Source organism: Paramisgurnus dabryanus, chromosome 16, assembly GCF_030506205.2.
Source record: "Paramisgurnus dabryanus chromosome 16, PD_genome_1.1, whole genome shotgun sequence".
NCBI lineage: Eukaryota > Metazoa > Chordata > Actinopteri > Cypriniformes > Cobitidae > Paramisgurnus > Paramisgurnus dabryanus.
In genome coordinates, this window is record NC_133352.1 from 2672137 (window position 1) to 2687237 (window position 15101).

The 15101-nt window shown below is 43.1% G+C and overlaps 1 long non-coding RNA gene across 2 annotated transcripts; it reads right to left on the reverse strand.

Annotated features, from left to right (window-relative positions):
* Positions 1–11235: 11235 nt before the first annotated feature.
* LOC135757495 (uncharacterized) lies at positions 11236–13192 on the reverse strand. 2 transcript variants are annotated; one of them, XR_010536274.2, is made up of 3 exons: positions 12852–13192; positions 12585–12773; positions 11236–12508 (listed from the first exon to the last, which is right to left on the reverse strand). It is a non-coding gene; the product is annotated as an uncharacterized lncRNA (long non-coding RNA). The 2 variants fall into 2 exon arrangements; XR_012335253.1 differs by having other exon boundaries at positions 11236–12773; positions 12852–13005; positions 13079–13140.
* Between the last annotated feature and the right edge of the window lie 1909 nt (positions 13193–15101).

A 15101-nucleotide genomic window follows, 5' to 3' on the forward strand; every position in this document is an offset into this window, starting at 1 on the left:
ATAGATAATTTTATACTGTATATTGGTTCAACAAGGGGCTGATCACACCAAACGCGTTTATGACAGTTGTAGACGCCTTTTTTGAATGATATTCTATGGGCAGGGAGCGTTTGCGCACTGTTTATGCGCGCCGAATGCCTTGCGGTTTTGCCGCCGGCCGCAGCATGCGCTTTTGAAGGAGCGCTGAGCGGAAAAGCGCCCAACGTCATTTGCGTCTTTCCATTGTCCAATCGAATGAGGGGAGAGGCGGGCCTTTCATTGTGGTGACGGAGGTTTACAGTTGCTTTGATTTCTTACAGGGTAGGAAAACACTTTCTCAGATTATTCTGAAAATTAGAGGGGTGTGAGGGGCCTCCAACATAAATTTTGCCTAGGGCCTCCAAATATCTAGAACCGGCCCTGAGTGGATAGACACTGAGATCAAGACTGTGTTCAAATGCAGAATGAATCTGGAGAGTTGTGTTCAGATTAGAAGATTTTAAAATTTAATCCCAATATTATCTATATCTATATTTTGAAATAAGACATTAAAATGTTGTGATGCATTTAAATGAAATCAATACATTTGCTGTGAACTGCACTTATGAAATAATTACAACAATACATTTATCATTACATTTCCCTGCTGGAAATTAAAGTGGATAATTTATGGAAAATCTCAGTGGAACATCTGTATCTGTCAATGACAGCTGTGAGATATAGTAGACCTCCTGTGTGTCTCAGGGATAGGTGCTTGACCCTCTCCATATAGAGCTGCAGGAAAAAATGAAATCAGAAATGCCACGGTTAGCCTACGACAGACATTGCAAGACATTGCTCTGTTGGTTATTTTAAGACATTAGACCGGTTAGGTATGTGTTTTTCAGAAAAATAATCAACACCCATGAAACATTTCTAAACCAATCTGAATAAAGCATTCAACAGCCCCATAGTATAATATCATCTGAAAACTTATAAATAAATGACATTTTAAATAAATTAGTAATAACCTTTTCCTAAATAACCTAAAGTGAAGTGACTGAACCTAAACATAAACAAGGCTCATTTACAAGAAAACACACACAAGGTGACAAAAATACTGGTATTGGGGACAATTGGTCCCCACAACGTGATAATTACCAGGTAGACACACACACACACATCGATTGGTTATTTCAGTCAAAGTTGCAAAGGCCCATTCTCCTCTGACCTCTAGCATCAACAAGGCATTTTTGCCCACAGGACTGCCGCATAGAAATGGTTGTGCTAGAAATGGTTGTGCGTGAAAATCCCAGTAACTGAGCGGATTGGGAAGGACCACAACCCTTAATGCATTGAAGCAACTGCCATGTGATTGGTTGATTAGATAATTGCATTAATGAGAAATTGAACAAGTGTTCCTAATAATCCTTTAGGTGAGTGTATATAGGCCTATATATATTTGTAATGTGCATTATGTGCAACTTGATGCTATGGTCCTTAGAGGGAAATATCAGTGACTAAGATTAACACTTCTGGGATTCCAAATGGAAAAAAGTGCAGTTGCTCTGTACTCCCTGAGTGTATTTTCCGTAACAATTGCGCCATCTGTTGGTCAAGTAGAGTAACTGCAGTGGCAATGCATCACACCAATATCAAAAACGTTTATCTAAACCTACTTGATACTTTTAGACAATCAGGTATCACTTAATACTTATAATACATAAACATATATTTAAAAAGGTTATGCAACTGGGCAATTCCAGCGTTATGGATGTGGCATTTGATGTCAAAACTTTCTCAGAGAATGTACAGTTGTAAAAAGTAGTCAGTAGTCAAAATAGTCAGGATGGCAAAGATTCAACCATTCATCACCTTTAGATGATCTTAAATGATCTGTTAGATGAATGAATAGACCATTAGGTATAGATATGTACAGTGCCTTGCGAAAGTATTCGTCCCCCTTGAACTTTTTGACCTTTTGCCACATTCCAGGCTTTAAACATAAAGATATAAAACTGTATTTTTTTGTGAAGAATCAACAACAAGAAGTGGAACAAAATTTATTGGATATTTCAAACTTTTTAAACAAATAAAAAACTGAAAAATTGGGCGTGCAAAATTATTCAGCCCCCTAAAGTTAATACTTTTTACAGCTGCAAGTTGCTTGGGGTATGTCTCTATCAGTTTTGCACATCGAGAGACTGAAATTTTTGCCCATTCCTCCTTGCAAAACAGCTCGAGCTCAGTGAGGTTGGATGGAGAGCGCTTGTGAACAGCAGTTTTCAGTTCTTTCCACAGATTCACGATTGGATTCAGGTCTGGACTTTGACTTGGCCATTCTAACACCTGGATATGTTTATTTGTGAACCATTCCATAGTTGATTTTGCTTTATGTTTTGGATCATTGTCTTGTTGAAAGACAAATCTCCGTCCCAGTCTCAGGTCTTTTGCAGACTCCATCAGGTTTTCTTCCAGAATGGTCCTGTATTTGGCTCCATCCATCTTCCCATCAATTTTAACCATCTTCCCGTCCCTGCTGAAGAAAAGCAGGCCCAAACTATGATGCTGCCACCACCATGTTTGACAGTGGGGATGGTGTGTTCAGGGTGATGAGCTGTGTTGCTTTTACGCCAAACATAACGTTTTGCGTTGTTGCCAAAAAGTTCGATTTTGGTTTCATCTGACCAGAGCACCTTCTTCCACATGTTTGGGGTGTCTCCCAGGTGGCTTGTGGCAAACTTTAAACGACACTTTTTATGGATATCTTTAAGAAATGGCTTTCTTCTTGCCACTCTTCCATAAAGGCCAGATTTGTGCAGTATACGACTGATTGTTGTCCTATGGACAGACTCTCCCACCTCAGCTGTAGATCTCTGCAGTTCATCCAGAGTGATCATGGGCCTCTTGGTTGCATCTCTGATCAGTCTTCTCCTTGTTTGAGCTGAAAGTTTAGACGGACGGCCGGGTCTTTGGAGATTTGCAGTGGTCTGATACTCCTTCCATTTCAATATTATCGCTTGCACAGTGCTCCTTGGGATGTTTAAAGCTTGGGAAATCTTTTTGTATCCAAATCCAGCTTTAAACTTCTCCACAACAGTATCTCGGACCTGCCTGATGTGTTCCTTGTTCTTCATGATGTTAAACGAACCTCTGAGACTATCACAGAGCAGGTGCATTTATACGGAGACTTGATTACACACAGGTGGATTCTATTTATCATCATTAGTCATTTAGGTCAACATTGGATCATTCAGAGATCCTCACTGAACATCTGGAGAGAGTTTGCTGCACTGAAAGTAAAGGGGCTGAATAATTTTGCATGCCCAATTTTTCAGTTTTTTATTTGTTAAAAAAGTTTGAAATATCCAATAAATTTCGTTCCACTTCATGATTGTGTCCCACTTGTTGTTGATTCTTCACAAAAAAATTACAGTTTTATATATTTATGTTTGAAGCCTGAGATGTGGCAAAAGGTTGAAAAGTTCAAGGGGGCCAAAAACTTTCGCAAGGCACTGTATACACAGTGTTGGGCAAGCTTCTTGGAAAATGTAGTGAGCTAAGCTACCAGTTACTTCACATTAAATGAAGCGTCACTACAATGAAGCTACCCCGGGTACCCCCCTCGGAAATGTAGCAAGCTAAGCTACATCATTAGTAGCTTGCTACATTCAAGCTACTTTTTTATTTTTAACCAGTTTTAGTATGTAATTATTTATTCAGTTTCAATTTATCATTTTGGTAATTTTAGGCAATACAAGCATAATGTAGGTCTAGGTACTTCTCACCATGGGGCGGTTTGCTGGACAGGTCTTATCCTACTCCCAGAATAAAATGCATGTTTGAGCTGCCTTAATTTAAAAACACCTTGCCCTGACATATCTTAACACAGGGGTCTCCAAACGTGATGCCCGTGGGCAGCAGGTAGCTGCACAGAGTCTGTGAGGTGCCCGCCAAAGCACATTCTATTTATAGTTTCAATTGTAATATTTATTATATGTTTTTATATAAGCTTGGCTTGATGACATAACCCAGTCAGAGGTAGAGCACGAGTCTTCACAGAATGCGAGTGGTAATGTTTTGAATGAATGAAGTGTGGCGATACATACGCCAAAGGGGCGAGAAAAAAACTAAATAACCTGCATACGCAATTATCCTAATGGTTACCAAAGCAACGACTACGCCACCTGGGATATATCCCCCCCCAGGAAGGACCCGAAAAGGCCCACAGGTTCACTCTCCCTAAAAGAGGACTCAGAGACGTGGACAATTGGTATTAAAAAGATTCATAAAGCTTTATTCAGATAGAAATGTTAAAAAGATCTTGCCTAAAAAGGGCACTCATCAAAATCACGGCACACCACTGACACGAAATAAGGACTAATCAAACAGAAAATGAACAAGCCTGAAACTGGAGTATAACAACCAGGAGGCAGACTAGAAACAGAGCTTGTAAGTAATAATAATACTAATACACACGTGCACCAAATCACTGCAACACCTAAACAGATTCACTGCAAATTCACACCACATTAGGGGAGGCTATTTCTGCTCAGTCTTAGTCTGCCTTCCTCAGGGCCCCAAGTTACAGACAAAATAATCAAACACTTCCAAAGAAAACCACTCAACATTTACCCAAAGCAAAAGAATTAAGCATAAGACGACAAATAATAAATGGCAATGAATAACCAAAAGACAAATAATAAATTGTAATGATAAACAAAAGACAACAATTAGTAAATTGCAATAAGCAAACCAAAAATAATAAATTGCAATGAATAAGCAAACGAAAACAAATAATAACTTGCAATGAGTAAGCAAAAGACAAATAATAAATTGTAATAAATAAACAAAAGAACACAAATAATAAATTGCAATAAGCAAACGAAAATAATAAATTGCACTGAATAAACAAACGAAAACAAATAATAACTTGCAATGAATAAGCAAAACAAACAATAAGTTGTAATGAGCAAACGAAAAGAAACCAAGAAAAGATTAAATATCACACAAAAAAAAGGACAAAGATAAACTAATACACCAATTACTAACCTAAACGAAATAAACTACGCAAAAGAATCCAAAATAAACAAAAAGCAAAACAGCAGTGTTAGGACCTTAAGCCATGATGCCGGGTAACTCAAACACCTGAAACACAAACAACATTAGCAAAATGTCACATGTCTTAAGGAAGGCTGAATGGACAGGAGTGGGTTAAACATACCAGCCTGCATGGGTCACAGCATATACTCCGCGGCCGAATCCGTCGCCCCCATCAACCACTTGTGACAGAAGCCGCAGATCAAAAGCACACGCCTCAATTACACCGCGATTCCCTAATACAAAATGAACCAATCGTTCGTAATGCTCAGATGCCGAGGACACCACGGCAACAAATGCCAGCCTAAGAGAGCTACAATGAGCAAAAAACATAACTATTAAAAGAGCAAAACCAGACAACCGAATGGATGAAAAAAACGCCAGTACATACCTTTTGTGTGGAAACAAGCTATCGGAACTGCAGCACAGCTGAGCCTGCAATCTCCCGATTCAAGGAATGCCACGTAAATCACCAGAGACTAAAAGTTTGCGATCCTCTAATAGAGAATGCTGCGGTACAGATACCAACTACACAAGAGCTTATACTAAACGGAAAACAACTATTAGAATGATTAAAACCAAATAATAGGACCAAGCATAATGACCTCCAGTACATACCTCTCGTGTGACAGCAATGCAATACTGACAAAAATACAAACAGCTGAGCGTGACATCCGGTCGCTTTACCTTCAGCCTTTATATATACTCATCCTAACCAGAACGCAAGTGAAAGCGATTACCTAGAGGGGCGTGGTCAGGCCGGCACCCATAACTGCCTTCCACCACAATCTACCCCCCTTTTTTCTGCATCATCGACCCGATGATCCATTCACAAACTCAATTCCAAGGTCTAAATAGCGCAGTTATAGAATTGGATACTGATGAAGCAGGAAGTGAACCCCCTACAGTGCGTGGAAGATGATAAGGATTAGCATGGCAACCTGCAGTTACTCGCCCTGTACGTCTTAAAGTGCCACCTTGCTCTGACTCTGATACCGACGCTGGAGCCACCACAGTCAAGGGAGGTACACCTGCCTCTGACTCTATAGACTCTACTGGCCCACCAACAGGATCAGGGGATAACTGAGTGTTAGTGTGAATAGGTGCCACTACCCTTTCTGACACTCCACTCAGCACCACTCGACTCCTGGGAGGAACCACCCTAACCAGATCTACTTCCTCCTCTTCCTCTGATGAGAGGGAGGTCTCTGGGACATTAATCGGCCCCTCCAAAGGAGGGCCGATCTGAGGATCTCTCAGGACCCGGCTCTTAAGCAGTGAACGATGTACGGTCTTCACCCTGCTCAAATCATCCACGGGAGCAATGGAATAAACTGCACCCTCTCCCTGGGGTGCACGCACTACCTGGTAAACTATCGGGCTCCAGATATCCTGAATCTTATGGCGACCCTTATTGCCATAAGCCCGAAGATACACCAACTGACCTTCTACCAGAGGGGTACTACGGACACGCATATCATGTTTTACCTTGCGCCTCTCCGCCATCCTCTGTAACCGCTCTTGCGCCCCTCCGAAGGCCACTCGCAACTTGGCCTGATGTTCTTGGACCCAGTCATGCACACTGCCAGCCACTGGCTCCTGTACCCTACCCAAAAGAAAATCCACCGGCAACCGTGGTTCCTGCCCAAACATTAAAAAATGTGGGGACTCACCAGTGGCTTGATGTGGTGTGGTATTGTAACAAAAGAGAACCTGTGGCAGACAAGCTGCCCAGTCTCTTTTTTTAGAAGCCGGCAGTGCACGCAACAGATTGTGTAGGGTCCGGTTGAAACGCTCGCACTGGCCATTTCCGGCTGGATGGTACGGCGTTGTGCGAGACTTCCGTACATCATACAGGGTACAAAGCTGACTAATCAGAAGGGATTCAAAATTACGCCCTTGATCGGAATGAAGGCGGCCAGGTACACCAAACCTATAAAACCACTCAGTCACCAAGGCCTGAGCCACAGTCTCTGCCCGCTGGTCCCTAGTAGGGAGTGCAAGTGTATATTTACTGAACACGTCAGTAATTACCAACACATTCTCGACTCCTGAACTGGTAGGCTCCAGGACCGTAAAGTCGATAGCCAAAATTTCATTAGGCCTTGAGGCCAAAAGATGACCCACAAAACTCTGTGCCGGGGGCTGTGTCTCCTTACTCGCCTGGCATCTCTCACATTCCTGACACCAAGAAACAACGTCAGAAGACATGCCTGGCCAGTAACACCGCTGTCGGACCAATTCTACCGTACGCTCTATACCTTGATGTCCTTGTTGTTGATGCAACTGATCAAGCACATCCAGCTTTAAGGCCACAGGCAAAAGTAACTGTAGGATTTCCTCTCCCCCATTAGGGGAATAAATCCTACGGTACAGTACCCCCTCCTTCTCTACAAAGCGGTCCCATTGTTGAAGCAACGTCAACGCCAAAGCAGACATCTGCCGACGTTCATCCAACCCGGGACGAGCCTTACGCCTCCAAAAGGGCAAGATCTCAGAAATGATAGGATCATCCGCCTGCAGTGCACGAATTTCAGTCAAAGAATGACTTGGTAAGACAGCTATCATTACCTGTTGTGCTTCTATAACAGGTCTGGCCGCTAACTGCTGTTGCAAGGATGCCGGCACTAAGGTCCCTGGAGCTAATCCACCCAACACTCCCCCTTCAGGGGGGTTCTGCCGCGAAAGGGCATCCGCATTTGTGTTACTTTTCCCAGATCGATAACGAACTTCAAAATCAAATGCGGCCAACTGTGCAGCCCAACGCTGTTCCGTAGCCCCGAGTTTGGCAGTGGAAAGATGGCTAAGGGGGTTGTTGTCGGTAAAGACTACACACCGACTGCCAAGCAAGTACTCCCTGAACTTCTCGGTCAAGGCCCACTTGAGCGCCAAAAACTCCAATTTCATGGAGCTATAGTTGGACATATTGCGCTCAGGTGGCCTCAGACCGCGGCTGGCATAAGCGATCGGTCGCACCCTACCGTTCTGCTCCTGGGAGAGGACTGCTCCCAGTCCCCCATGGCTGGCATCCACCTCCAGGATAAACGGTAGGGAGAAATCTGCATATGAGAGCACAGGAGCAGTGGTGAGTTTCACCTTCAACTCATTGAAGCTCTGCTGACACTGGTCATCCCAGGCATCCATAAAGTCCAACCCAACGTTCTTCTTGGGCCTGTTCTTACTACCAGCAAATTCCGCCACCAGCCTATGCAGAGGGGCCGCAATCTTAGCGAATCCCTCCACAAAGCGCCTGTAATAGCTGGCAAAGCCCAGGAACGAACGCAGCTCAGTGGTATTTGATGGGCGACGCCACTGCGACACTGCCTGAACCTTACTCGGGTCCGTCGCCACTCCCTCTGCCGAAATGACGTGACCCAAGTATCTCACCTGTGACTGAAAGAACACACATTTTTCTAACTTAGCTTTAAGGCCTTCCTGCTCTAACCGGCCCAACACCAACTCCAACCTCTCCAAGTGCTGCTCAACAGAAGAGGAAAAAACAATTATATCGTCCAGGTAAAGAAGCAACGATTGACATTGCTGATCCCCAAAAAGACGCTCCATGAGTCGCTGGAACGTACTAGGGGCATTACAAAGCCCAAACGGCATCCGGTTCCACTCAAATAAGCCGAAGGGGGTGCAAAAAGCGGTCTTATGCTTATCCCCTTCTGTAACAGGAACCTGATTGTACCCGCTGGCTAAATCCAAAGTTGAAAACCAGCGGGCACCAGTCAACGTATCCAACGACTCATCAATACGCGGTAATGGGAACGCATCTTTCCTGGTTTTAGAGTTCAACTGACGGTAGTCCACACACATGCGCAGACTACCGTCTTTCTTCTTTACAAGGACAATAGGAGAGGCATAAGGGCTACAACTCTCACGAATCACTTGGGTCTCCATCAACTGATTGATATGTGCCCGAACCACTTCATATTCGGATGGAGGAATGCGTCGGTAACGCTGTCGAATAGGAGTGTCATCAAGAAGAGGGATATCATGGGAGAGGAGGTTGGTACACCCCAAATCACCCTCAACAGAGGAGAAAACAGACTGGTAACGTGAAAGAAGGGCCCTAATCTTACCCTGCTCATCCCTGGACACCTGGGACAAGTCCAAAGCATCCAATTGTTCCTGCACCAAAGTACCCACCTGGGACCCAATAGTACAAACAGTCCCCTGCCCAGGCCAGACCTCAGTGACACCTGGTGGCAAACTTACAACATGCACACTTGACAACGTACCTATCACTCGACGTGGGAACAAAAGAACATCCGTAGTCCCTACATTAACAACCGGCACATAGGCAATACCCCTAACCACCTTAACAAGAGCTGGGGATACTAACAGTCCTACGGGGAGTCCAAACTCCAAGGGCTCAAGGAGCGCAACCCCACTTGAAAAAGAATCAGAACATGTGGCTCCTATCAATTTAATAGTACCGCCAGGGATGCGAGTTGCTCTGGGACCACGTACCTTAACTTTGCCTATACCCTCTAGAGCTGGTTGTATACCTGCCTGATGACAGTGCTGCAATGCTTGAAGAACAAATTGCGGAGCCTGTGACACCGCCGGAGATTTAAGCCAGGAAGGACCGTGTTGGCCAAAGAGCTCCTGATAACATCGGCTCAACACATTCATGCCCAACACACCAGGGGCTTGAGCACAGATGCCCCCAGGAGGATCTCTGACCACTAAAACACCACAATTCGGGACTACCCGACCGCAAAGCTCTATGTCTAATTCGACATAACCAATATAGGGAATGGATAACCCGTTAGCAGCCCGAAGCTGCAACCAATGACAAGACATCAGGCGATCCTGGCCCCATGGTTCAAAAGACTCCCGGAAACAACTTTCGGTAATCGTAGATACCATGGAGCCAGTATCAACCAAGCAAGATACCGGTATGCCACCCATAGTTACAACAAGATGTGGACATGACGACATTAGTTGCGACACAGAACCAGTGTTACCCAACATGTCTGAGCCAGAGTTTTCCCCAACCGAGCAGTGGCCCAACAGCTCGGCGGGAATTAGTTTTCCGGCAATGAACCTGAACGAAGCTGTCTATGCTCGGGCACCTGGGTATCGATACGACGTAGCATCGGAGAGGAAGGGGGGACACGCTCCCCATCACACTCCGCAGCAAAATGGCCAGGTTTTTGGCACCTTCTACATATAACAGAACTATTACGGAAAGGACGGCCACGACGAGACTGGTCTCGCAACTGCGCTACACTTTGAGTCAGCTGGGTTAACTGCTGTTGCTGCAACTTCAGCATTTCTCGAAGCTCACTCATCTCAGAACTGTGAGGGGAATGGTCTACCCTAACACGTGCATCACCTTGTACTGCATATTGAAACCCATGTGCTGATGGGACAGAATGGCTACGGCCTCTCGCTCCCCCAGGCGTACCCTCACGTTCCCACCTTATGGCTTCACCACGGACATCAAGCAGTGTAACAGTAGGTTGGCGACGGACCAGCTGTTTCAACTCACGTCGAAGTGCACTATCCAACACATGTTCAACGAATTGATCGCGTAACAATACCTCAGCATTTGGCATCACATCTGGGGAACGCTGTTTAACCTGTTCCAAGAGACCCATAAGAGCAAGGGAAAATTCCAACAAGGTTTCACCCTCCTGTTGTCTTCTCGAAAAGAAAGCCTCTTGCAATGCAATATAAGATCGCGAACACCCATATACCTCCTTTAAAGCTGCAATAATTTTGGTAGGGTTCTCCCGTTCCTCTACAGGCCGGTACTTTATCTCTTCCCGAGCCTCTCCCTCCAAGTGATCGAATAAAAAGAACGACTGATCCGCCACCGACAGATGACGTGCACGCATACAGGCCTGTACTTCTTCAACCCACTCGCTAATCCCAATTCCAGACCTACCATTGAATTTTGAACACTTTCTATCTCTTGGTATAAAAACCAACCGCTCAGCCAATGTGGCACTAGTATCCACCGGCTGAGATACAGCTACAGATGGACTAAGAGAGTCATTACTAGGACCTGGTAAGCTAACCGGTTCACGATCCTGTCTCAATTTGTTATTATCAGCTTGTAATTTAGCCACAAGATCTCTAAGTTCCTGCATTTCGTCCTCCATCGTTTTAAACGGAGAGAGAGAGAAAGAGAGAGAGAGAGAGAGAGAAAAAAAAGGACCTACCAATAATTTAGTTGTGTTTCTGCAACAGGGGAATTGTACCCGACAAAAGGATGTTCCCAGCTCACCAATGAACACTGCTGTTTTGCTTCTAGAAAAAAAAAAAAAAAGAGAAAAAAAAAGAGAACACACACCCCACAACAAGGACACACTCATACAATAAATTATCCACGCCTCAGGTCAAAAGTTAAGAAAGCCCTGCCGACTCTACGCCAAAAATGTGGCGATACATACGCCAAAGGGGCGAGAAAAAAACTAAATAACCTGCATACGCAATTATCCTAATGGTTACCAAAGCAACGACTACGCCACCTGGGATATATCCCCCCCCCAGGAAGGACCCGAAAAGGCCCACAGGTTCACTCTCCCTAAAAGAGGACTCAGAGACGTGGATAATTGGTATTAAAAAGATTCATAAAGCTTTATTCAGATAGAAATGTTAAAAAGATCTTGCCTAAAAAGGGCACTCATCAAAATCACGGCACACCACTGACACGAAATAAGGACTAATCAAACAGAAAATGAACAAGCCTGAAACTGGAGTATAACAACCAGGAGGCAGACTAGAAACAGAGCTTGTAAGTAATAATAATACTAATACACACGTGCACCAAATCACTGCAACACCTAAACAGATTCACTGCAAATTCACACCACATTAGGGGAGGCTATTTCTGCTCAGTCTTAGTCTGCCTTCCTCAGGGCCCCAAGTTACAGACAAAATAATCAAACACTTCCAAAGAAAACCACTCAACATTTACCCAAAGCAAAAGAATTAAGCATAAGACGACAAATAATAAATGGCAATGAATAACCAAAAGACAAATAATAAATTGTAATGATAAACAAAAGACAACAATTAGTAAATTGCAATAAGCAAACCAAAAATAATAAATTGCAATGAATAAGCAAACGAAAACAAATAATAACTTGCAATGAGTAAGCAAAAGACAAATAATAAATTGTAATAAATAAACAAAAGAACACAAATAATAAATTGCAATAAGCAAACGAAAATAATAAATTGCACTGAATAAACAAACGAAAACAAATAATAACTTGCAATGAATAAGCAAAACAAACAATAAGTTGTAATGAGCAAACGAAAAGAAACCAAGAAAAGATTAAATATCACACAAAAAAAAGGACAAAGATAAACTAATACACCAATTACTAACCTAAACGAAATAAACTACGCAAAAGAATCCAAAATAAACAAAAAGCAAAACAGCAGTGTTAGGACCTTAAGCCATGATGCCGGGTAACTCAAACACCTGAAACACAAACAACATTAGCAAAATGTCACATGTCTTAAGGAAGGCTGAATGGACAGGAGTGGGTTAAACATACCAGCCTGCATGGGTCACAGCATATACTCCGCGGCCGAATCCGTCGCCCCCATCAACCACTTGTGACAGAAGCCGCAGATCAAAAGCACACGCCTCAATTACACCGCGATTCCCTAATACAAAATGAACCAATCGTTCGTAATGCTCAGATGCCGAGGACACCACGGCAACAAATGCCAGCCTAAGAGAGCTACAATGAGCAAAAAACATAACTATTAAAAGAGCAAAACCAGACAACCGAATGGATGAAAAAAACGCCAGTACATACCTTTTGTGTGGAAACAAGCTATCGGAACTGCAGCACAGCTGAGCCTGCAATCTCCCGATTCAAGGAATGCCACGTAAATCACCAGAGACTAAAAGTTTGCGATCCTCTAATAGAGAATGCTGCGGTACAGATACCAACTACACAAGAGCTTATACTAAACGGAAAACAACTATTAGAATGATTAAAACCAAATAATAGGACCAAGCATAATGACCTCCAGTACATACCTCTCGTGTGACAGCAATGCAATACTGACAAAAATACAAACAGCTGAGCGTGACATCCGGTCGCTTTACCTTCAGCCTTTATATATACTCATCCTAACCAGAACGCAAGTGAAAGCGATTACCTAGAGGGGCGTGGTCAGGCCGGCACCCATAACTGCCTTCCACCACAGAAGGAAGGCTGCACAACTCGAAAATACGGGACAAACGACATCCTGTGTCGATTCAAAATGACGTGCTTATTCTCAAATTCAGGACGACTTCAGAAATGTTTGGAAAATTGTAGCTTGTGTGGAAGCTACCTCACTACTTGGTCAAAAAAAGAGCTTAGCTACTGAAAAGCTATTTGATTTAGAAAGCAGGTAAGCTACCGCCAAGCTACTGAAAAATGTAGTTTAAATACTAGCTTCGCAACTTATTCCCCAAACATCCTATTTTCAGGTCAAAATGAAGCTCTACACTTAAAACCATTCAATCTTATTGAAAAAAAAAAAAACTTTCTCTCAGACTTCACACAAAGGCATTCAATAACACACACACACACACACACACACACACACACACACACACACACACACACACACACACACACACACACACGTGCAATAAATTCAAAACGATATATCCAAAACTGGTAAGTTGCTTGTGGTTCTCCCGCTCAAAAACCTTTCACATGACCACAAAAGACACAATCAAGGTATGCATTAGCATATTTTTATTCATTCTTGTGCTACACAGCACAACTGTAAAATATTTTTTTTAATAATTCTGTTCTGGGTCAGGCCAGAGAATCTCATCCACATCACAGGATATATTGGTCCTAGCCAAATAGTAAAATCCTCTTGCACGATCCACACCTGGCATTCATTTACTGATACTGTATGTCTATATGTATGAAAGGCAATTTTATGCATTTCTTTATTCTAGTAGCATAGTCCAACAGTGTATGCACACTCAAGTTACTATAAAGAGCAGTCTTACTGTAAGTACATCTATCTGTTTTCCTCCCTGAAGGCTCTGAAGATGAAGGCAACAGTGAAGCGATTCAAATTAGGCTTTTCCTCGTAGCTCAGCCTCCCTCATAGTCATACCATGGACAAGGACATGGTAAACTTAAGTGGCTCAAATTTGATCTGAGACTGCTTGTCTCCTTGCCCTTCTTCTCCCTGCTCCTTCACCATGTCCTCCTCCTCTGCTTCATCCCCTCCTCTCCCTCCTTCTCTTCCTCCTCCTCGACCTATTCCTTCATTTCTCTGTGGATCCATTGTTCCAAAGCTCAGTGAACTAATTCAGGCCCTTTTATCTCTCCATTGAAGGATCTGATTGATGTGCGTTCAATGTTTCCTTGGTAATTGTTGAGCTTTTTGAAAAATGGCGTTATTGTTTTTAAAATTTGAGTTCAAAAGCCTGGTTATAGTGTTTTAGCAATTGAGAAAAACTGTAATAAGCTCTCCAGTGTCTACCTATGAGGTACTAATATGAACTCTTTTCGGGTGAGTGGTTATCCACAGAACGTCAGGTGACCCCCCAGGTAATGAATTCAAGCCACAGTACACTGTAAAGCTAGTTAAGATAAGCATGGTGATGCAAAAATCATGGTATTGGGATGTTTTTCATACTTGTGTTGGGCCTATTTATCTTATACAAGAGATCATGGATCACTTTTTTAATACATCAGAATACTTGAAGAGATTATGTTACCCTTCGCAGAAGAGGATATGACTGTAAAATGGGTGTTTTAACAAGACAAACAACCCCAAACACACAAGCAAGAGGGCAAAATCTTGGTTCAAGACAAAAAGGATTGAAGCTATGGAGTGGTTAGCTCAATCCCATGATCTCTACCCCATTGAAAGTTGTGGGATGAAAATTAAAAATGCAGTTACTGAAGCAAAACTTAAAAATTTACTGGACTGTGGATCCTGGGGTAAAATATCTGTTATGAGGTGTCAGAAGTTGGTTGACTTTATTTGACGCAGATGTGCAGCAGTCATCAACAACAATGGTAATGCAACTAAGTAATAGT